The 23455-nt window shown below is 44.0% G+C and overlaps 1 long non-coding RNA gene across 2 annotated transcripts in view; it reads right to left on the bottom strand.

Annotated features, from left to right (window-relative positions):
* The window catches only part of LOC132380449 (uncharacterized), a 224436-nt gene that overhangs the window by 72601 nt on the left and 128380 nt on the right, over positions 1-23455 (bottom strand). The window contains exons 3-4 of one of the 2 annotated variants that reach the window (XR_009507775.1): positions 16240-16314; positions 4799-6718 (exon numbers count right to left, since the gene is read on the bottom strand). The exons of the other annotated variant lie outside the window; for it this stretch is intronic. This is a non-coding gene — a long non-coding RNA (uncharacterized LOC132380449). Of the gene's footprint in view, positions 1-4798; positions 6719-16239; positions 16315-23455 lie in introns of those variants that run through there. 2 annotated transcript variants of the gene reach the window in all.

The following is a 23455-nucleotide window of genomic DNA, read 5'->3' as shown; positions in this document are numbered from 1 at the left end:
GTGCCTCGTGATACAAGTAAGAGTTATGTTTAATTAAATGTTTTAGTAAGTGGCATTTTACTGTAATAGGATAACTCAATGTTTTGGATATTTTGAAGAAATTTTGAATTCTTGTTTAACAGTTCACATTTGTTTTGCAGATTTTCCGACAAGTGTTTATACTCAGAGGCCATTTTATTAGGAATAGGTGGAAAAAGTTGTGAACTGAATCAGCTCCGCATGGGCACTAGCTTCCCAGCATCCAGGACATCTCCAAGGAGCGATGACTCAAGATGGCAGCATCCATCATTAAGGACCCCAACACCCAGCTCATGCCCTCTTCTCATTGCTAACAACGGAGAGGAGGAACCCACTCAGTGACTCAGGAGCAGCTTCTTCCCCGCTGCCATCTGATTTCTGAATGGACATTGAACCCATGAACACTGCCTCACTACTTCTTTAAAATTTTGTTTTTCCACCAATGCACAGGATTGGAAAAAGCTGCAAGAGGGTTGCAAACTCAGCCAGCTTGGTTAAAGTCGGTATCTGTACCCAGCTGGAAGCCTGAGGAGAGATTATCCGTCAGCCAGCTCCATCATGAGCACTCGTCTCTCCAGCATCGAGGGCATTTTCAAAAGGGGACTCCTCAGAAAGGCAGCATCCATCATTAAGGACGCCCCCACCACCCAGGACATACCCTCGTCTCATTGCTACCATCAGGAAAGTGGTACAGAAGCCCGAAGACGCACACTCAATGATTCGGAATAGCTTCTTCCACTCTGTCATCAGAACAGTATCTAATTTAACTTATTTGAACTGTAATTTAAAGTTTTTTTTATTATTATGTGTTGCCGCTTAACAACAAATTTCAAAATGTATGCCAATGATAGTAAACCTGATTCTGATGTCTGTAGTTTTCTGCTGCTGTAGCCCATCTGTTTCAAAGTTCAATGTTAGGTGCATTCAGAGATTCTCCTCTGCAGACCATTGTTGTAACATGTGGTTATTTGAGCTATTGTCACCTTCCTGTCAGATTTGAGCTACTGTCACCTTCCTGTCAGCTTGAACCAGTCTGGCCATTCTCTCCAACCTTTCGCACTAACAAGGTGCCTCTCCAACATAACAGTTGCTCACTGGATATTTTTGCTTTTCGCAGTTTTCTCTGTACTGATGTGGGTGAAAATCCCAGAAGATCAGCAGTTTCCGAGATACTCAAACCACCCCTTCTGGCACCAACAATCATTCCACAGTCTTAGTCACTCAGATCAGATTTCTTCCCCATTCTGATATTTGGTTTGACCAACAACTAAACCTTCTTGACCATGTCTGCGTGGATGGAGTCTTATGCACTGAGTTGCTGCTGCATGATTGACTGATTAGATATTTGCACTAACGAACAGGTGTACAGGTGCAGTTAAGAAAGTGGTCACTAAGTGCAAATCCTGAAGTTGGGGATATCTATTTACAGATTTATTCATGATAATGTTTCAATATGAAACTCAACATACAATTCAGAAGGAGAATACAAATTTCTGGCAGCTCCCTAGTACTTATCGTGTGGAATTTGCATGCATTCAAGCACATCAGCATGTCTACTTCCTCAAAGTCTAAGGAAAGTTGGTATGTCCCTGAAAACCATCAGATAGATACTTTATTGACCCCAAAGGAAATTACAGTGTCACGGTAACATTACAAGTGTACAGATTTACAAATATTAGAAGAGAAATAAGAAAGAATTTTTAAAAATAAGTTGCCGAAACCTGTCTCACAGGAAGGGGGTCATCACTTCCCTGGCTATAGGTTGGCTCATTATAGAGCCTAATGGCCGAGGGGAAGAATGACTTCATTGGAGCAGTGCAGTTGCCTCAGTCTATTACTAAAAGTGCTCCTTTGTTCAGCCAAGGTGGCATGCGGAGGGTGAGAAACATTGTCAGGATTTTCCGTAGGGGCTCTTGTTTGCCCACAGCCTCCAATACGTCCAGTTTGACTCCTATAACAGAGCCAGCCTTTCTAGTTAGTGTATTGAGCCTGATGGCATCACCCATGTTGATGCCATTGTCCCAGCACAACACCGCAGAGGAGATTGTACTGGCGACAACAGATTGGTAGAACATGTGAAGGAGAGGCCTGCAGACTCCGAAGGACCTCAGCCTCCTCAGGAAGTAGAGGCGACTCTGGCCCTTCTTATACACAGCTGCTGTGTTGGCGCTCCACTCAAGTCTGTCATCCAGGTGCCCCCCCCCCCCACATCCACGTTCTCACCATCAATAGTACCAGGAAGCAGTGCAGACTTGGTCTTCCCAAAGTCCACCACCATCTCCTTTGTCTTACTGACGTTGAGCTGAAGATGATTCAGCTTGCACCATTCGACAAGGTCCTCCACCCAGGGCGCTGTGTTCATCCACCCATCCTCCCTTTATACACCCAACCGTTGCTGAGTCATCAGAGAATTTTTGCAGATGACATGACTCAGTGTTGTACCTGAAGTCTGAAGTATACAGGGTAAACAGGAAGGGAGCCAATACAGTTCCCCCTGGGTCCCAGTGCTGTTTATAGACACATCTGCAACACAGCTCTGAAGCTGCACAAACTGTGGTCTGCCAGTGAGGTGGTCCATTACCCAGGATACAATGGATATGATGAACACTGTCCAGATGGTTGGCATGGCAACTGCTCTGTCCATGACAGCAAGAAACTGCAGGAAGTTGTGGACGCAGCTCAGCATTCGACAGAAACCAGACTCCCCTCCATAGATTTTTCTGCACTTCTCGCTGCCTCGCCTCCAAGAGGACTTCAACCTTGCCGTAGGGTGTGAAAGCTTTCGTGCCTTAGTGACCCAGAGAGCTATGCTGGCTGGCGTCAGGGCCTTGCTCTTTGGCTGTTAGAAGGGTCAGCCATGCCAAACAGGTCTAGGGGTAGAGGCCAGACTAAGAGTGGTCCACTGGTTCTCCAGGTTTGGTGGGGGGGTGGGGGGTGTTCAGCTCATGACCAACAACCCTGACTGGCAAAACAACGTTGTTACGTAAACAGCAATGAAGAATTCTTCTGTATCTGTGTGTGAGGGTATGGACAGATAGAGATGGAGGACCTTCGTTGCTGCCCTAAACATTAGCTGCTTGATGGGCAGTAAGAGGTACGTAAATCCTGCTGCCTCTGTAATAATCTAAATAACCCACTCAACCAAGATGTTCTTTTCTCTCCCATCCCATCGGGTGAAAAGTCTGAAAGTGCATACTACCAGGCTCAAGGACAGCTTCTATCCCGCTAAGTTTGCTGATAACACCACAGTTGTGGGCTGTATCTTGGGTAATGATGAGTCTGAGTACAGAGAGGAAATTAAGAACCTGGTGGCATGGTGCGAAGACAATAACCTATCCCTCAACGTCAGCAAGATGAAGGAATTGGTTGTTGACTTCAGAAGGAGTAGCGGACCGCACGACCCCATCTACATCGGTGGTGCACAGGTGGAACAGGTCAAAAGCTTTAAGTCCCTCGGGGTGAATATCACAAATGACCTGACTTGGTCTAACCAAGCAGAGTCCACTGCCAAAAAGGCCCACCAGCACCTTGACTTCCTTAGAAAGCTGAAGAAATTTGTCCTGTCCCCTAAAACCCTCACTAATTTTTATAGATGCACCGTAGAAAGCATTCTTCTAGGGTGCATCACAACCTAGTATGGAAGTTGTCCTGTCCAAGACCAGAAGAAGCTGCAGAAGATAGTGAACATAGCCCAGCACATCACACTAACCAATCTTCCATCCTTGGACTCACTTTACATCACACGCTGTCGGAGCAGTGCTGCCAGGATAATCAAGGACACGACCCACCCAGCCAACACACTTTTTGTCCCTCTTCCCTCCGGGAGAAGATTCAGGAGCTTGAAGATTCATATGGCCAGATTTGGGAACAGCTCTTTCCAACTGTGATAAGACTGCTGAACAGATCCTGACCCGGATCTGGGCCGTACCTTCCAAATATCCGGACCTGACTTGCACTACCTTACTTTCCCTTTACTATTTTCTAATTATGATTTATAATTTGTATTTTTATTATATTTACTTCGATTTGTACTCCAGGGAGCGTGAAGCACAGAATCAAATATCGTTGTGATGATTGTACACTCTAGTATCAATTGTTTGGTGACAATAAAGTATTATAGGACCATTGTATGGACCTCTTGTCTGGTCTACCTTGTTATGATCTTGCGCCTTATTGTCTACTTTCCCTATAACGAACAATTTATTCTGCATTCTGTTAATTCTTTTGCTTTGTCTATATAAGGCCGTAAGATATAGGAACAGAGTTTAGGCCATTTGGAAAATTCGTTCGTCATGGTTAATCCATTTTCCCTCTCAGCCCCAGTCTCCTGCCATCCCCACATATCGCTTCATGCTCCAACATATTAAGAATCTATCAACCTCTGTCTTAAATACACCCAATGACTTGGCCTCCACTGCCGCCTGTGGCAACAAATTCCGCAGATTCACCACTTTCTGGCCTCACTAGTGATTTATAGCCCTCAACATTACATCCCCGATGAAATTATCTGAGTAAGTGACATGGAAAGTGAAGTTTCTCTACATGTGACAAAATAAATCCAATTTAAAATAGGACCCCCTTCCCCGTACGTCTCAGTGGAAGTGAACAACTGCAGAAAATTGGTAAATATTAGTTCATTTATATTTTTGCATAGTTTATTAGAATAACTTTTATGGTTTAAACTGTTTTAGTATTTTAAAAAAAGAAATAGTGATCAATTTTTCCGAAGCTTGCTTAATTTTTACTTTTTAAATTTTAATTTTATTTAGAGATGCTGCATGATAATAACTCCTTCTCACCCACTGAGCCCGCATCTCCCAATTACACCTATGTGACCAATTAACCCACTAACCTGTGCAGTTTTGGACAGTGGGAGGAAACCAGAGCACCCAGAGGAAACCCACGCAGTCATGAGGAAAATGTACAAACTCCTTATAGGCAGCGGTGGAACTGAAACCTGGGCACTGGTACTATGTTAGCATTACGCTAACTGTTACGTTTGACCAAAATTCTGAATACATTTATTTGCAAAGTATGTGTGCTCTATACAACCAGGAGCTTTTTCTTTTCGGGTTTTAATGCTTTTTGAAAGTCGTTGCCCATCAGGAACATTTCAAGTTCAAGCTCAAGTTTATTGAGATTCCACCGTACACACGTATACCGCCAAATGAAACAACATTCCTCTGGACCAAGGTGCACAACATGGTACATATGATTCACATGCAAGGCACATAAAGTAATATTACTACAAAAAAATAACTGATGATTAAATATATCCCAGAAGACTGACATTTAGCGTAAGGTGCATTAATGACACAAGTTAAAAGTAAGCAGTTTATCGCTACTGCCATTTCAAATGTGATGAGGCCTGGGTGGTGGCAGGGAGTTCAGTAGTCTTACGACCTGGGGGAAGAAGTTGTTTCCCATCTCAGCAGTCCTTGTCCTAATACTAGGGTACTTCCTGCCTGATGCTAAGGAGTCAAAGGGATTGTGGAAGTGTTGTGAGGGATTCTTAGCAATGCATGTCCCTGCATGTGCACCTTAGCCAGCTGTCAAAAGTTCTATTCATCTTTTTAATCTTTTTTTTAAAATTCAGATTCACACAGAGTAGGCCCTTCTGGTCCTTGGAGACACGGCACCCAGCTATCCTCCAATATCATGCTAGCCTCATCTCAGAACAATTTACAATGAACAATTAACCTATCAACTGGTACTTCACTGGACTGTGGGAGGAAACCAGAGCACCTGGAGGAAACCCTAGAAGTAATGGAGAGAACATACAAACTCCTTACAGGTAGCAGTGGGAAATAATCCCTGGTCGCCTACACTGTAAAATGTTGTGCTAACCACTACTCCACCATGCCGTGGGATGCGATGCCTTTAGGCAACAGAAAGCTCAATGTTTTCACGTGCCTGCACACAATGAGGGACTACGCAAGCCAAACGTGTGATTTCTTGCTACTCTCTGCAAAATCTGAGACAAATGGGTAGAAATTCATCTGCCTCCACAGACTGCATTCTGTTTCTGAAATTCAGTTCTACCCGTATCAATGGAATGAAATTTCAGTAGGGAAATTCAGCTGGCAAACATTACTATATCACAGATTAAGCTTACAATCAGAAACATATTTCCATCTCCATGTTTGAAAAAGGGCTTGAGTTAAATGAAAATATGATTTTCTAATTAATCTAATTTGCTTATACAAACTGAGTTATATTTGCATAATTTTATGAACATTTATCTCGATCAACGAAAGGAGTATGCTCACTGAGTTTTCTGAATAAAGGTGGGAAAATTTTGATTATTAATGAAATCCTGGAGAAGTATCAGCTAGAGTTTCCACCTTTAACCAGGGTAGAAAGACCTAATGCTAAAGGGGCACACATTTAAAGTGAGAGGGGGAAGTTTAAAGGAGGTGTTTTATACACAGAGAGAGGTAAGTTGGAAATAACGTTGAGGAGAGGAATTTGCAGAACAAAAGAAATGAACCAAGCTGTTAAGCAAGACCGATGTGGTCAATAAGATCTAGTGTGGGGACTGCAGTAAATATTACGTCAGCCAAACTGGGAGAAAATGTCGGCCAGTGATGCAGTGGCATCAGCACCGGACTTCGAGGCGGATGGTCCGGGGTTCGAATCTGGCTGGCCCCTTGCAAACTTTCCATCTGCGCTGGGTTGAGTGTCAAGCTGGCAACTTGGCCTGTTAAAAAAGCAGTCAAATGTTATGGAAACAGCAAAAAATGCCACCCGATGTACCCCAAGGCACGAAAAGGAACAACAACAACAAACCGGGAGAAAACTACCCACAAGGATCCATGAATGTCAACTGGCTGTGAAGTGGCATGACTGATTCTTCCTAGCCTCTACCCATGAGGATGGAGAGGGGCACAAGTTCGACTGGGCACCAGTGAAAGTCATGGCACAAGCAAACAGATGACATGAAAGAGAATTCCTAGAAGTATGGTATTCTGCGAACATTTCTGCAAACAAGCAGTAATTATGAGCCAATGTTGTCAAAGTCCCTGACCACAATGCATCAGGTTCATCACAGCCAATTAATGATGAGATTTCTTTCCCAAGTCACAATTGAGTTTTCAAAATAGCGTCCAATCAGCTGATTATAAAGGCCAAGCATTCAACAGACACACCACAGTTAACAGCACACTGACGATGTTTCCTTGTATGGTAATGAAATATTTGCAGGTCATTTTCCTAGATCAGAGAACAACTCAACCCAACCAGAATAGTGAGTGCCTAGAATCGGCTTGTTTCTCTCTCTTTCTCTCATAGTGGTTTTTAGACTTTTGTAAACTGGGTTATTCAAGTTTCTAGTTTTGTGGTGGCCTGTCAGCAGAACAAATTTCAAGGTGTATAATTTATACCTACTTTGATAATGAATGTGCTTTGAATCTTTGAATTTTTGCACTTATGATCGAATAGCTTTGTAAACTTCAGTTCCCACCTGGTGTAGAGTGGACCAGTGCAAGGTTCAGTTCAGGAGTGTGATGAAACTCTAGATAACCTGCACCTCGAGCGACACTCAAAGTTCAAAGTACATTTATTATCAAAGTATGTATACGTTATACAACCTTGACATTTGTCTACTTACAGACAGACACAAAGCAGGAAACCCTAAATAACCCAATTAAAAAGAAGACCTACGTTCAATGTGCAGAGAAAGAGAGGGAAAAAAACACAAATCACGCAAACAATAAAAGCAAAGGTCATCATTCCGAACCAAATTGAGTCTGTTGAACCAAATCCCAGAGCAGCCAGGGTAGGCCCAAAGCCTGGGTCTCAGTTCACCTCACAGAGGGGCAAATCACTGTGAAGCTTGCAGACACGAAGTGCATACCAGCCGGAGCAGTGTCACAGCCTCAGCGCTGTGGCGAGAGGAGTGGACACCGCAGGAGAGCGAGCACGCAGCAATCGATGACCACTGCTGCATGCACACAGCACCTTAAACAATCACTCACCAGTACCGATATAACACAGCAACGATGCATCACCTCCTCAAGGTGTACGGTGATAATTCGCCAAGGCATTCACAATGAAAAACAGCGGGCACTGTAAAATTCCAATACCTCCATACTTGCCTGCATGTCATATATCAGTCTGACTTTCAAATATATTTCTGGCCCTTAATACCCAGAGGATCAATAACCCTATCCAACAGTGTTGTTACCAGATGCACTGTAGTGGCTCAAAAAGGTTGTTCTTGATAGAGCCGAGCTCTTGATCTCTTAGTCTACCTCACGTGGCCTTTCACCCGATTGGCCATCTGAACTGCACTTTCTCTGTGACCAACTTACGCTTGGAATTATCTGTATACAAAACAAGGTTTTCATCTTGGTACATGACATTAAATTAAACCAATTAACAATAAGACTGGACAACAAAGATTTTGCCTCCTGGATACTTTCGGGTGTATCATAAGGACTTTTGGGCTGCTGATCATGAAATTCATCATGAAATTTCCCTCTCACACAGTATTTTTTTTAAATTGCCTATAGTTGTTATTTCAGTTCATAACTCAAGTCAAAATAACTGATGCCAAGATTGAGGAAGGCATTTTTGATGGTCCACAAATCAAACAATAGACAATAGACAATAGGTGCAGAAGTAGACCATTCGGCCCCTCGAGTCTGCACCGCCATTCTGAGATCATGGCTGATCATTCACTATCAATACCCAGTCCCTGCCTTGTCCCCATATCCCTTGATTCCCCTATCCATCAGATATCTATCCAGCTCCTTCTTGAAAGCATCCAGAGAATTGGCCTCCACCGTCTTCCGAGGCAGTGCATTCCACACCTCCACAACTCTCTGGGAGAAGAAGCTCTTCCTCAACTCTGTTTTAAATAACTGACCTCTTATTCTCAATCCATGCCCTCTGTACTGGACTCTCCCAACATCTGGAACATATTTCCTGCCTCAATCCTATCAAATCCTTTAATTATCTTAAACGTTTCAATCAGATCCCCTCTCAATCTCCTCAATTCCAGCGTGTACAAGCCCAATCTCTCCAATCTCTCTGCGTAAGACAGCCCTGCCATCCCAGGAATCAACCTAGTGAATCTACGCTGCACTTCCTCAATTGCCAGAATGTCCTTCCTTAAACCTGGAGACCAAAACTGTACACAATATTCCAGGTGTGGTCTCACCAGGGCCCTGTACAAATGCAAAAGAACATCCTTGCTCTTGTATTCAATTCCCCTTGTAACAAAGGCCAACATTCCATTTGCCCTCTTTACTGCCTGTTGCACTTGCTCATTCACCTTCATTGACTGGTGAACTAGGACTCCTAGGTCTCTTTGCATTTCTCCCTTACCTAACTCTACACCTTTCAGACAATACTCTGCCCTCTTGTTCCAGCTTCCAAAGTGGATAACTTCACATTATCAGATTATCAATGATAGGCAATTTGAAGAAATTCTAGAGGGACTGGAGAAAACTGCATGGAAGGCATTCAAGAATGCTGTTGAAAATTTTCTTGGCAACTACAGAACACCAAACTATGTGTAGCTGGTTGACAACATGTTCAAGCATACAAAACCATGAAGTGCAACATGTCACTAAAGATTAATTTTCTGCATTCCCATTTAGACTTCTTCCCTGCAAATCTTGGCCCTGTCAAAGATGAGCATGGTGAAAGGTTTCACCAGGACATTGCAGTCATGGAGAAATGGTATCAGGGCAACTGGAATCCATCAATGCTGGTGGATTATTGTTGGACACTTAAGGGACATCTCCAAGAGGACCACAACCCTGTTCATGCTTCAATGACCTAGAGAGCTTTGTTGACTGGAGTCAGGGCTTTATGTTTTGGATCTTTGTAGGGTCACCCATGCCAAACAGGTCAAAGGGTAAAGGCCAGACTAAAAGTGGTCCATTGGTCCTCCAGGTTCAGGGGTTCATCTCAGAGCTAACAAGCCAGACTGGCAAAACTAAATTGTTAAAACAAAATTGTTACGGGAACAGCAATGAAGAATCCTTCTACATCTGAGTGCAATGGTATTCCTGAGACTCCAGCCAGGACTTGCATGACTGACAGCAATGAAAACCAAGAGGAAGCTACTGACACGATGAAGGAAGCCCATCTCTGGAGGACCTTCATTGTTGCCCTAAACACCTTCCACATAATTGGCAGTAAGTGTAAGTAAGTAAACAAGAAGCCTCAGACACTGAGTACAAACAAAAATCACCAAGAAAACATTTGTTTAGTTGAACTATTGGAAAGAGCCAGTGCTGTAATGCGATTAAACACATTATTTTCAATAAAAATTAATTTGTTGTTTCTCCAAATTCTTATGTAATACAAATAGTCTGAAATTATGTTTGTGCTTAACTTCAAGCAGTCTATCATAAACAAAAAAATTAGAGAAAGCATCACTATTGAAAAAATATGGTTGTCCAATGTTAGTAATAAACAAAGTTTGATCAATAAAGATTTGACTTCACATTCCCGTCCATTTTCCATTAATAAATTGAAAAAACAGATAAACAATGTGGGAAGCTTGAGACCAGCTCCTTGAGTAAAGCTGGTATTACCATCAGTACTCAGTATCCTTGGATTAGAGCATACAACTTAGATCATAAAACTGTACAGGCCCTTCAGCCCACGATTATGTACTAATCTTTTAACCTACTCCAAGATCAATCCAACTTTTCCCTCCACCAGGGTGCCATGGTAGTGTCGTAACAGTGATGCTATTGCAACTCAGGGCATCGGACTTTGGAGTTCAATCCCAGTGTCTTCTATGAGGGGTCTCTGTACCTCCTTCCCCGTGGAATGAGTGGCAATCTTGGTGTCTTCTGTGAGGAGTGGCTGTACGTCCTCTGTCATGGAGTGAGAGGCAATCCTGGAGTCTTTAGCAAGGGGTCTCTGTACATCTTCTCCCGTGGAATGAGTGGATTTTCTGTGGGCCTACTGTTTTCCACCCACAGTCCAAAGAAGTATCTAGTCATTTAATTGGTTATTAAGCCGCTAGCTGAAGCGGGAGTTACAGTAAGTTGTCCCATGATTAGGTTAGGGTTAAACTGGGTTTGTCAGGGGTTGCTGGGCAGTGCTGCCTGAAGGCTGGAAGGGCCTATTCTGTGCTATAATCCCTAAATTAAAGAATAAATTACCCTCCATTTTCCTTTCATCCACGGGCCTATCTAAGAGTCTCTTAAACGGCCCTAATGTATTTGCCTCTACCCCCACCCCTGGCAGTGCATTCCACTTTGTGCAAAAATCTTACCTCTGATATTCTTCCCCCTATACTCTCCTCCCTTCATCTTAAAATGATGCCCCCTCGTATTATCTACTTCTGCCTTGGCTGCCCAATCTACATATGTCTTATGATTTTGTACACCGCTATCAAGTCACTTCTCCTCCTCCTTCATTTCAAAGGGAAAGGTCCCAGCCCGCTCAGTCATCCCTCGTAAAACACGCGTTCTGAATAATTTAACCCCTTGCATTGATCTCTTGTGGCATTCTGGACATTCCTCAATCCTTGGAAGCACCATCGATTGGAAGACCATGGGTGGGAAGATTGAACACCAGAACTAATAGAGCAGAAGAGATGGGGTAAGTGCCCAAGATAAAATAAAAAATGATCTAAAGAACAGAATGCCTGGGGAAAGACAATAAATAGAGTGGAGAAAGGAGGTGGGTGAATGGGCAAAGGAGTTCCAGTAATTGAAGTGAAACTCATAAATCTTACAGTCATAAATCGCTCCTGGTAGTTGTACTTTAAATAAATCTTGACTTTGTTCCTGTTGTTATTTATTCACGGGTGTCAAGGGGTCATCAGTGACAAACTCATACTTGACAGACAGAGCAACAAAACACAAGATGTTGTAGGAACTCAGCAGATCAAAGAGTTCCTGTGGAGAAGAATAAACAGTCGACATTTTGGGCTGAGATCCTTCTTCAGGACTGAAAGGGAAGGAGGAAGATGTCAGAATAAGAAGCTGGAGGGAGGGGAAGAGTACAAACTGGCGAAAGATTGGTGAAACCAGGTGAGCGGGAAGGTATGTGGGTGGGGGAGAGAGGGGGGATAGTGAGAAGCTGCAAGCTAGTTGGTTGAAGAGTCAAGGAAATGAAGAAGAACGTTACAAGGACGAACCCAAGTAGCGAACATGGGCGCAGAATTGGTGCCAAGGGAGTCTTTACCCGGAGACTTGGTTTTAGTAGAGAATTCAGGAATGAAGCTAGACTTAGAACTGATCATCCTAAGAACTATGGAATGAGGTTACTCACACACGAGTCGACCAATGAACTGGCAACTCCTAGTTGTGATCACAGGGTCTTTATCCTGCAGTTTCTAATGGGAAGCAGGTGTGTGTAGTTTAGTGGAACCTGGGAATGATTGGAAAGTAAATGAGGTGATTGAGGCCCAATTCCTGAGGTAAATAGCAAGGTGTCAGAAGGAACCATGACAAAGAAGGAATCTTATAGGAGAGGGGAGTGGACTATGGGAGAAAGGGAAGGATGAGGAATGCCAAGAGGTTATTGGCAGGTAAGGAGAAGAGAAAGAGTAGGAACTAAGTCAGAATGGGGAATGGAAGAAGAGAGAGAGAACAGGGGGTGAAGCATTTGCAACAATGCAGCGTTCTGCAGATAGGCAGTTTTTTCTCTCTGATCGGTGTTTTCCCAGTTTATTCAAAGACAGTAAAAATATTATTCACTATCAAGTAGCAAGAGAAATTGAAATGGAAGATGAGGTATTGCGGAGAACATACACTGATGATAATCGGCACGAGGATTTTAAAGATCTTTGATTTATGCATTGTCTATCACATGAGTGCTTGGTGGTGCACCTTCGCTGTGTCCACCTCAAAAGGCAGGCTCTCCCGGGCGGTCATCCATTTTAATTCTACTTCCCATTCCCAGTCCAACATTTATTTACTTATTTGTTTATTTAACAATATTAGAGTAGGACCTTCCGGTCCTTCGAGTTACGCCGTCCCAACAACCACAGATTAACCCTAACCAAATATCGGGACAACTTACAATGACCAGTTACCCTACCTAGTACGTCTTTGGAACAGGAGGACCCAGGGGAAGCCCACGCATTTTACGGGGAGGACGTACAGAGACTCCTTACAGTATGGCACCGAAATTGAACTCTGAACTCTGAACCGCCCTGAGATGTAATAGCACGCTAACAATTCGCCTACCGACACAACTGATTGACTGATGACGCAGTAGCCACTGCTTTACATACCGTCCTTACATATCTGGAGAAGAGGGATGCTTATGTGAGAATGCTGTTCTTGGACTACAGTTCAACATTCAACACCACAGTTCCATCCAGGCTCGACAAGAAGCTCAGAGACCTCGGCCTTCACCCTGCCTTGTGCAGCTGGATCCTGGACTTCCTGTCAGATTGCCGGCAGGTTGTAAGAGTGGGCTACCTCACCTCCAACCCTCTGACTCTGAATACAGGAACCCCTCAGGGCTACATACTGAGTCCCCTCCTTTATTCCCTGTATACCCATGGCTGTGTCGCCACCCACAGCTCTAATCTGATAATTAAAATTTGCCGACGACACTACATTATCTCAGACAATAACGAGGTGGCCTACAGGGAGTCATCTCTCTGACACAGTGGTGTCAAGAAAATAACCTCTGCCTCAATGTCGCAAAAGCAAAGGAGCTGGTTCTGGATCACAGGAGGAATGGAGATGGGGAAACCCCTATAGACATCAATGGATCTGGGTAAACAGCTTCAAATTCCTTGGCATCCACATCACCGAGGACCTCACGTGGTCTGTACACACCAGCTGTGTGGTGAAAAATGCACAACAGCACCTCTTTCACCTCAGACGGTTGAGGAAGTTTGGTGTGGGCCCCCAAATCCCAAGAACTTTCTACTTTCAGTTGAGAGCATCCTGACTGGCTGCATCACTGCCTGGTATGGGAACTGTACCTCCCTCAATCGCTTGACTCTGCAGAGAGTGGTGCGGACAGCCGAGTGCATCTGTAGATATGAACTTCCCATGAATCAGGACAATTACAAGGACAGGTGTGTAGGATCATTGGGGACCCGAGCCACCCCAACCACAATCTATTCCAGCTGCTACCATCCGGGAAACGGTACCACAGCATAAAAGCCAGGACCAACAGGCTCCGGGACAGCTTCTTCCACCAGGCCATCAGACTGATTAATTCACGTTGATTTCAGTGTACTCCATATTACATTGACTGCTCTATATATTATAAACTATTATAAATTATTATGATTGCACATGGCACATTTAGATGGAGACGTAACATAAAGATTTTTACCCCTCATGTATGTGAAAGATGTAAGAAGTCAATTCAATTCAATAACCACTACACTGTGATTTCCTGTGGCGGTCCACGGCCTCCTCTACTGCCACAATGAGGCTAAACTCAGATTAGGAGAAGCAACGCCTCATAGCCTCCAAACTGATGGCATGAACATCAACTTCCGGTAATTATTTCCCCCTCCCACCTTCTCCCTTTTCCCATTCCCAATTCTGCCTCCCCACCTACCCCTTCTCTTCTCCACACCAGCCCATGGCCTCCTCTGATGCCCCTCCGCCTTCCCTTTTCTCCCATGGTCCACTCCCCTCTCCTATCAGATTCCTTCTTCTTCAGCTTTTTACCTCTGCCACCTATCATCTCCCAGTTTCTCACTTCATTCCCTCCCTTCTCCACCCACCTTCTTTCTCCCTCACCTGGTCGCAACTTCTTATTCTGGCTTCTTCCCCCTTCCTTTCCAGTCCTGATGTAGGGTCTCGGCCCGAAATGTCGACAGCTGATGCCTCTCCATGGATGCCGCCTGACTTTCTGAGTTCCTTCAGCATTCTGTGCGTGTTGCTCTGGAACTCCAGCATCTGTAGAATCTCCTGTGTGTAATGAGTGAGAGACCTGCAGGAGAGGCCCGTCTCCAGGGTGATTTGTTTGCTTTCAGGGTGGTAATTGATGACTGGAATTTTTGGGCTGATCTGTGAATTAATTCCAGGATCCTGCTCACAGCTGCCGTTCTTTAAATGAGGCCAGTTTCTCTTTTTTTTAATTTCTGCAAGTTTCCGGTTCAGTGGGCAGTGTGCATATCGATCGGTCCCACTGAACAACAACAATTTTCAGAGCAAACAAAAAACATGGCGAAGCTTGCCACGAAATGCCCGGCCAGTCAGACTGACGCAGGCTCGGAGAATTGGGACTAGCTTACAGCAAAAAGCTGAGGACTTGGAGATCAGTCATAGCTGCTTGAACTTGTTGCAATATTTACTTCCCTTTTCGCCGCCTCGTGGGATTTGTTCTTTTAAAGATGACAAGAAAGATCAGAAAGGTTTGCACTTCAGCAGCACCTTTCGTCTTTACGTACAGCCCTTCTCCAGGGATCGTCTCCTTGGCGTGCTGAAGAGGTTTGTGAGCCTCTGAGATCTCGAGAGATGAGGCCAAACTCAGGTTGGAGGAGCAACACCTCGTGTACCGTCTGGGTAGTCTCCAGCCCCTTGGTATGAACATCGAACTCTCCAGCTTCCGGTAATTTCCTCCCTCTCCCTTCCCCCATCCCAGTTTCACTCTGCCTCCTCCTCCAGCTGCCTATCACCTCTCTCATGATTCTGCCTTCTTCTACTACACATAGTGCTTTCCCCTCACATTCCTTCTTCACCTTTCCTGCCTATCCCCTCCCTGCTTCCCCTCCCCCACCCCTTGCCCTTTCCTCTGATTGGTTTTCCACCCTCCCCCCACCTTCTTAGGGCCCCTGCCCCCTCCTTCTTCAGTCGTGACGAAGGGTCTCGGCCCGAAACGTTAAGCGTTCCTTTCCACGGATGCTGCTCGACCTGCTGAGTTCCTCCAGCTTGTTTGTACGTGTCAAGAGTATTGCTGTCTGGAGCTTAGCTCCTGGTAGGTTCACCCATGGTGGGAAGGTCAAAGAGCGATCCAACCAAGACCTCAGTGATCGAGTTGGCAGAAGATGATGACACATCACAATGGCAAAGTCCTCTTGCATGTCATGCCACTGGACCCTGACCCCGGTCTATCAAGGACTTTTGGCACATTAAACAAAGTCACACCCAGACAAGCATTCTCCTTCAAGGGACTAACCCCTCGGGATGCTGAGGTTCGTCCTGGGACGCGCTGGGACACGTTGTCTGTGATGTAACCTGGGTTGGCCAACATCAGACACCTCGCCCAGCCAGAGTTGGTCAAGCCCTGGTTTCTGCCCCAGCAGCATTGTTCTACAGGACTCACCTCTTAACCCATAGCCATTGGGAGGCTCGCTCTTCAGCCTCTGAGATGCTCCTTATTGCTCTTTTATTGCAACTCCTGTAATGCCAAGGAGAGAGAAGTCAGCAAAACCTCAACACCCCAGCTCTGTAGTCTTGCATTATGCCCTCCACCCATGTCTCTGGCACTGCCCTACCAGCTCCTGGTACTTGAGAATATCATACTCAATTCAAGTGATTGCATTACATTCTGCCAAACAAATTAAGAGGAGAAGACCATTCAGCCCATCAACCCTATTCTATTGTTCAGTAAGGTCACGGATGATTCGTTTGTTAACTTGCTTTTATTCTCACCTCCCCACCCACAGTAACCTTTCACACCTCCTTGACTGTCAAGCATTTTTCCGACTTTACCTCTAAATATCCTCAACCATCCATTAAGGGACAGAGTTACACTGCTAACAACTGATCTAGGTTAGTAAATTCACAATGCAAATGTTAATCAATCAAAGCTTACATGTTATTGTCTCTGCAGAAACATGTTGACACCTGGCCAACAACTTAAAACATGATTCTTCTGGTTGCTCTAACAATACTCACTAAGACCTCTTCTCCTGTTTATAACACCGAAATAGGAGATCTCACATTGCATTGGCCAAACAATTCATCCTTCTTCTCTCAGCCCCTGGCACGGGACATCTTCCTTGTCTCCAGAGTTTTCGCTGCTTTGCATTCATAGCCCTTCATTCTTATCTCTTCCCCTATCAGTTCAAATGTTGCATTTCAATCTCATTGGCTCAGTGTCATCTGACTGACCTATGACAGATTCCCATTGGATGTAGCCAAGGGCTACAAAACTTTGTGCCAAGGTGACTTCTGTTGTATTCAACTCTGCTTCAAAACAGTCAAACCGGGGCACCTACATATATTGGGTTGAGATAATGAGTTTACTTCTGCCAACCTGCTGTTGTGCACAATCAACAGATCATCTGAGAATGGCCTGAGGTTCAGCAGAAACTCCTTGCGTCTAGAAAACTCCACATCCAATTGATCTGATTAAGTTATCCCAAATCAAGAATCAGTTATTCAAACAGCTTACATAATGAAGGTTACCTATCAGCTTCACAAAATGGCAGCCTCAATGCCTTCAACCTCATGGCAAAAACAAAGACATCTGGCTTGTATAATTCCACTAACCTTGACCCATTCAAGTTCAGTGTTTCCTTCCATATTTTAATTCTTTTATGGCCAATAGGTTGGCGCAACATGCAAAAAAAAACATTCAAAGTTCAACGTAAATTTTATTATCAAAGTGCATATATGTCACCATATACAAACCTGTGAATCGTTTTCCCCAGGCATACTCAGCAAATCTATAGAATAATAACTGTAACATCTAGAGTGCAGAAGGCAGCAAACTGTGCAAATGCAAACAGAAATAAATAGCAATAAATAATGAGAACATGAGGTAATAAAACAAAGAGTCATTAAAAAGAAATCATTGGTTGTCAAAACATCTCAATGGATGCGAAAGCGCGTTTAGTCATCCCCTTTTATTCAAGAGCCTGATGGTTGAGGGACAGTCAATGTTCCTGAACCTGGTGGTGTGAGTCCTAAGGCTCTTGTAGTTTCAACGATTGCAAAAATTGAGAAGTATACAGGTTGAGGTTGAAGTATGAATATAGGATAAAATGTGCATGAATCCATAAATACCAGCATGAATTTACAATATGTAACAGCTTCACAGGAACTGTTTTAGTCAGCAGTTACATAGAAAGTGTAGACAACAGGATGCAAGGGGCAAGTTGTGAGATCACGAGTTCAGAATGAGGCAATTGATATGGTTCTGTAGGACTCCATAGTCCACAGTCCAAACTACGGTTCTGCACAAGGGGCAGGTTTTCAGACTGAGCATATGGCCTAGCAATTTGCTATCCCCAGGATTGGCCTGGAAGATGTGTGTCCTCAGGAATGGGAGGTCAGAGGCCAGGAAGCCTTGAACTGGCCAGTTCCTCGCCAATTTTGCGGACTGAAATAGCAAAACTAGAGCACCGAGACAGCAAACGGTTTGCTTGCGAATCTCTGTCTGCTTCAGAGGAAGCTCCCTGTACTTGGGCGAATCTTCTCTCTCTTTGTCTTTCGAAGGAGAGAAAGAGCCTGACTGTCCTTGAGACAGAGGCAGGCAGTGGGGCTTGGGGAAGCAACCTGGAGGCTGGTCTCCACTCTCCCTGTTGGCAGAGCAACCTCTCCCTCCCTCACTGGAGAGAGAGAGAGAGAACCCATCTGAGATACCAAAGTGGTGGTTTGTGAACTAAAGCCTGATGGACTCAGGATCAATGGACTCTCTGGATCTTCTGTTGCTGCTCGCATGGTGTGGGATGATTGGCACTTCTGATGGTATGGGTGACGGTGGAGGGGCAGGGTCAATGCTTTTGCTGCTACTTGTGCATAGAGAAGGGGAGGGAGGATTCGTGGCTTCGATGTTTCTATCGTTCAATGGGGTTTCTTTGTTTTGTGGAAGTCTGTGAAGCGGACAAATTTCAGGTTGTATATGCATACAGACTCTGATATTAAATGTGCTTTGAAATTTTGAAATTGAGGAGATAGTCCAAATAGCAGGTGACAGCATGATCCACAATGGCTAAATAATGAATGTATTTTCACTCCATGGTCAGTAAATGCATTGTATACTGAAGTGCTCCTCATTCTAAATGCTCTCACAGGAGGAGATATCTGTTCCATGCCCACCCTTATCAAGACCCCCCAAAAACCTATGAGGTCCCATTACACCTCACAGCAAATGAAAAGCAACTGTAATCTACACTTAGTGGCCAGTTTACTAGATACACTTGCTCATTAATGTAAATATCTGGTTAGACAATCAAGTGACAGCAACTCAACGCATAAAAGCAAGCAGGCATGGTCAAGAGGTTCAGTTGTTGTTCAGACCAAACATCAGAATGGGGAAGAAGTGTGGTCCAAGTGACTTTGATTATGGAATGATTGTTGGTGCCAGATGGGGTGGTTTGAGTATCTCAGAAACTGCTGATCTCCTGGGATTTTAAAGCACAACAGTCTCTGGAATTTACAGAGAATGGTATATAAAAAAGTCCAGTGAGTGGCAGTTCTGTGGGTGACAATGCCTTGTTAAGGAGAGAGCTCAGAAGAGAATGGTCAGACCGCTTCCTAATAAAGTGGCCTCAGGAGTGGAATCCAGTGTGGCCTTCTGCTGCTGTAGCATATCCACTACGAGGCTCAACATGTTGTGTGTTCAGAGGTGCTCTTCTGCAGACCATCGTTGTAATGAGTTACTGTCACTTTCCTGTCAGCTTGAACCATGCTGGCCATTCTCCTCTGACCTCTCTCATTAACATTTTGCCCACAGAATGGCCGCTCACTGGATTTTTTTTGTTTATCACACCACTCTCTATAATCTATAAATAATTTTGTGCGTGAAAATCCCAAGAGATCGGAAGTTTTGGAGATACTCAAACCACCCCATCTGGCACCGGCAATCATTCCACGATCATAGTCACTTTGATCATATTTCATCCCCATTCTAATTCTTGGTCTGAATAACTGAACCTCTTGAACACGTCTGCATGCTTTTATGCAGTGAGTTGCTACCACATGATTGGCTGATTAAATGTTTGCATTAACGAGCAGGTGCATAGGTGTACCTAATAAAGGGTCCACTGGCTGTATGGGTTAAGCATGAGTAAACAAGAAGGGAAGGAGAGTGGAACACAGATTAGATATCCACTGTTAGCTCTGTTATGATTCCTGAGTCTATAAGAATTACTTCAGTTACTGTATATGTTTTTTTTTCTGGCAATGGCAGAGACTGATTAAATGTTTGAAGCAGAGTTAACAAATTATGGTTCCGAACTATTTCATAGATAAATGCAGCAGTTGCTTGGTCCGCTTTATTTATGAGTCTGTGCAGGATTAATGGCGGGCATCTACAAACAGAACACACAGAAGAGTACTCGATCTGCAGATAATGACGGGTGTTGACTTTACGATGCTCTTCCTCAGCAGAAAATGGCCAGTCGTAGATCAGCTGCGTGGCACCTATCCTGAGTGATTCTACTCTAGAAAGCTTGTTGCCAGGACACAAGGCATTGAGTTATGGAGGAAGGCTGCGCAGGTTGGCGCATTTCTCACTGGACTGCAGGCGAGTGAGGAGAGATCTTCTCGACATGCATAAAATCCCAGGGGGTATGGATGGTGCCTTTTTCCCAGGGACTGGGGAATGAGCAACTAGCGGGTACAACCTTAAGGTGAGAGGGGAGAGATGTAATCAGATCCTGAGGGATAACATGGGGAGACATAGTGGCATAGTACTGTTACAGTGTCAGTGACCTGGGTTTAATTCTTGATGCTGTCTGCAAGGTGCTTGTAGCTTCTCCACCTTGATTGTACAGGTTTTGTCTGAGTGCTCAGGTTTCCTCTTACATTCCAAAGACAAGTATAGAAACTTCAAAGAGTACAGCGCAGGAACAGGCCATCAGGCCCACAATGTTGTGCCGGCCCACCTAAAATTGAAGCTGATGACGTCAACTCAGGCCTAGGCCAGTGTCGGGCACTTTCATGCCTCACAAGGCACGAAAGAAAAGGCTGTGTGGCGGGCCACTCCTCACACAGACATTTCGCGGTATTTTTCTTTATTTTACAAGGTCGATTTGTGAGCTGAACTCTCAACCCTGCACGGATGGAAAGCGTACTCGGGAATGGCCTGACTAGATTTGAACCCAGGAGCCTCCGTTCCAGAGTCCGGTGCTGATATCACCAGCCGGTACTTAAGGAGCAAATCAAAAACATCCAAACACGAATCCCTCCTGCCTACACCACGTCCATATCCCTCCATCTGCTTCACATCTATGTGCCTATCAGAACATCTCTTAAAAGCCTCTAATGTACTTGCCTCTACCACTACACCAGGAAACGCACTCCAAACATCCACGACTCTCTGAGTTAAAAAGTACTTACCCCTGACATCCTCATTGAACCTACCCCTCTCACCTTCAAACCATGCATTTTGTATTAGATATTTGAACGCTAGGAAACAGATACTCTTATCTATGCCTCTCATAAATAAGTTATTATTATTATTTATTTTTCTCAGCTCAAGCGGGTAAAACCTGAGGTACAGGCATAGCCCAGCACACTCATTTCTCAATTGCTCAGAACTTTCGGATTATTCTGGTGGTGTTTAGTACTGTGGCATTCTGGAGATTGATACAGATATTGCTGTGTAGACCTAATTGTTTAATGCTATTGTGTAGTGATCTTGGGATGGTATCAGTTGTAGATATCACTATTTGGACAATGTATACCCTGTTCATGTTCCATAGTCTTTCAATTTCTTGTTTTAATTCAGCATATTCCTGGTGTTTTTCACTTATTGATTTCGGTGAATTATGTGTGTTTGGAAAGTTGATATCTATTCAGTAAGTTGTTCTTGCTTGTTTATCCTGTATTATTATATCTGGATGATTATTATGGATTGTCCTATCTGTAATAACAGATCAATCGTAATATAATTTGTGGAGCTCTAAAACTGGATTAGGCTTGTATTTATAGTAAGGTATGGTTTCTATTATCTGCTTGTATTTTCAAGCAAGATTTTGCTGAATGACATTTGTCACTTGATTGTGCCTGTGTAAGTAATCAGATTGAGTTAAACCGCTACAGGATCCTGTAATGTCCTAGATTGTTTTGGGTTTCTCGTGACACTTTCTGTATTTATCGTCTTCACTTTTTTTTTGCTCTTTTATTATTTATTTTTGATATTTTGTTATGTTAACCATATGGTTCTGTATTGCCACAAAGAACCCCTCTGTTTCTGGGGAAAGGTCTCCAACTCCGAGCCAGGTGCTGGACTCTTTCTCGTCAGCATCAAGTCTGCTCAGATCATGGGGATGTGTTCCATGGAGAGTGATGTTACTACACCACTATCTATGCCACAAGGTTTAGTCAGGCAAAGTCGGTATTTTTATTCCCTTTGGCAGCTCCCCTTGAGGAGGCTGTGACCTGTCGCCTTGAACTGCTGAGTCCTTCTGGTGAAGGTGGTCACAAGGTGCTTTTGAAGCTCCTCGATTGAGGACCAGGACTGGCGATTTATTTCCAAGTGAGGGTGACATGGATGACACGGTGTGTGGTGGTGTTTCTGTCTCCAGTTGTCCTTCTTGCTGAGTTGATATAGAGGCAGAAAGTTAGTGGACAGAAACACCACCAAACATCGTTTCCGTCTCCAGTTGTCCTTCTTGGTGAGTTGATATAGAGGCAGAAAGTTAGTGGAACTGAGTTTGATCTTGACTTTGAGAGCCGACTGTGTAGAGTTTACGCATTCTCCCTGTGACTGCATGGACTTCCACTGTTTTGTATAGGCAGTTGAGTTGTTCTTTTGCATCTGTCATGATCCAGTAGGCTGACTGGCTTTCTTCTGGGTTCTAGTCAGTAAAAGGAGTGTATGTACAGTACTAAGTAAAAGTTTTAGACATATATATATATATATATATATATATATATATATATATATATATATATATATATATATATATATATATATATATATATATATATACTGTATATAGTGCCCAAGACTTCTGCAGAGTATTGTAGTGATTTTTACGTATTGCACTGCATTGTTGCCACAAAAAAACGAGTTTCACGACCCTTCAACAGCCGATATGTTGACTGTACTCTTTTCCATAGATACTGCCTGTCCTGCTGAATTCCTCCAGCATTTTGTGTGCGTTATGTATTGCTCTGTACTGCTGCCACAAAAAAAGGAACAAATTTCATGACACATGTGAGTGATGATAAACCTGATTCTGACATGGGTCTCTATTGTGGACTGAGAGTGGGAAGGGGGCAGGGAGAAGGGAAATCATGGTTGGGAAAAGGGCAAGGGAGAGGGACGCACCAGAGAGACATTTTGTAATGATCAATAAACCAATTGTTTGGAATCAAATACCTTGTTTGGTGTCTCAGGCTGGAAGTGTTACCATCCCCACCCCCCACACCTCCACCGCGAGCCTCCTTCTCTTCCACCTGTCCACACCCCTCCTCAGCACTCCACCCTTGCCGTTCCCAACATCCTTTGCTCCCTCCAGATTTACAAACTCACTTTTCTGCACCACGTTGACAAATATAGTACTGTGCAAAAGTCATCAGCTATATATGCGTGTCCAAGATGTCTGCACAGTACTGTATATGTGTACACAGTGCTGTTC

The sequence above is a fragment of the Hypanus sabinus genome, chromosome 24 (assembly GCF_030144855.1).
Source record: "Hypanus sabinus isolate sHypSab1 chromosome 24, sHypSab1.hap1, whole genome shotgun sequence".
Taxonomy (NCBI): domain Eukaryota; kingdom Metazoa; phylum Chordata; class Chondrichthyes; order Myliobatiformes; family Dasyatidae; genus Hypanus; species Hypanus sabinus.
Note: the sequence above shows the minus strand (reverse complement) of the source record. Positions and strands in the feature narration are given on the sequence as shown.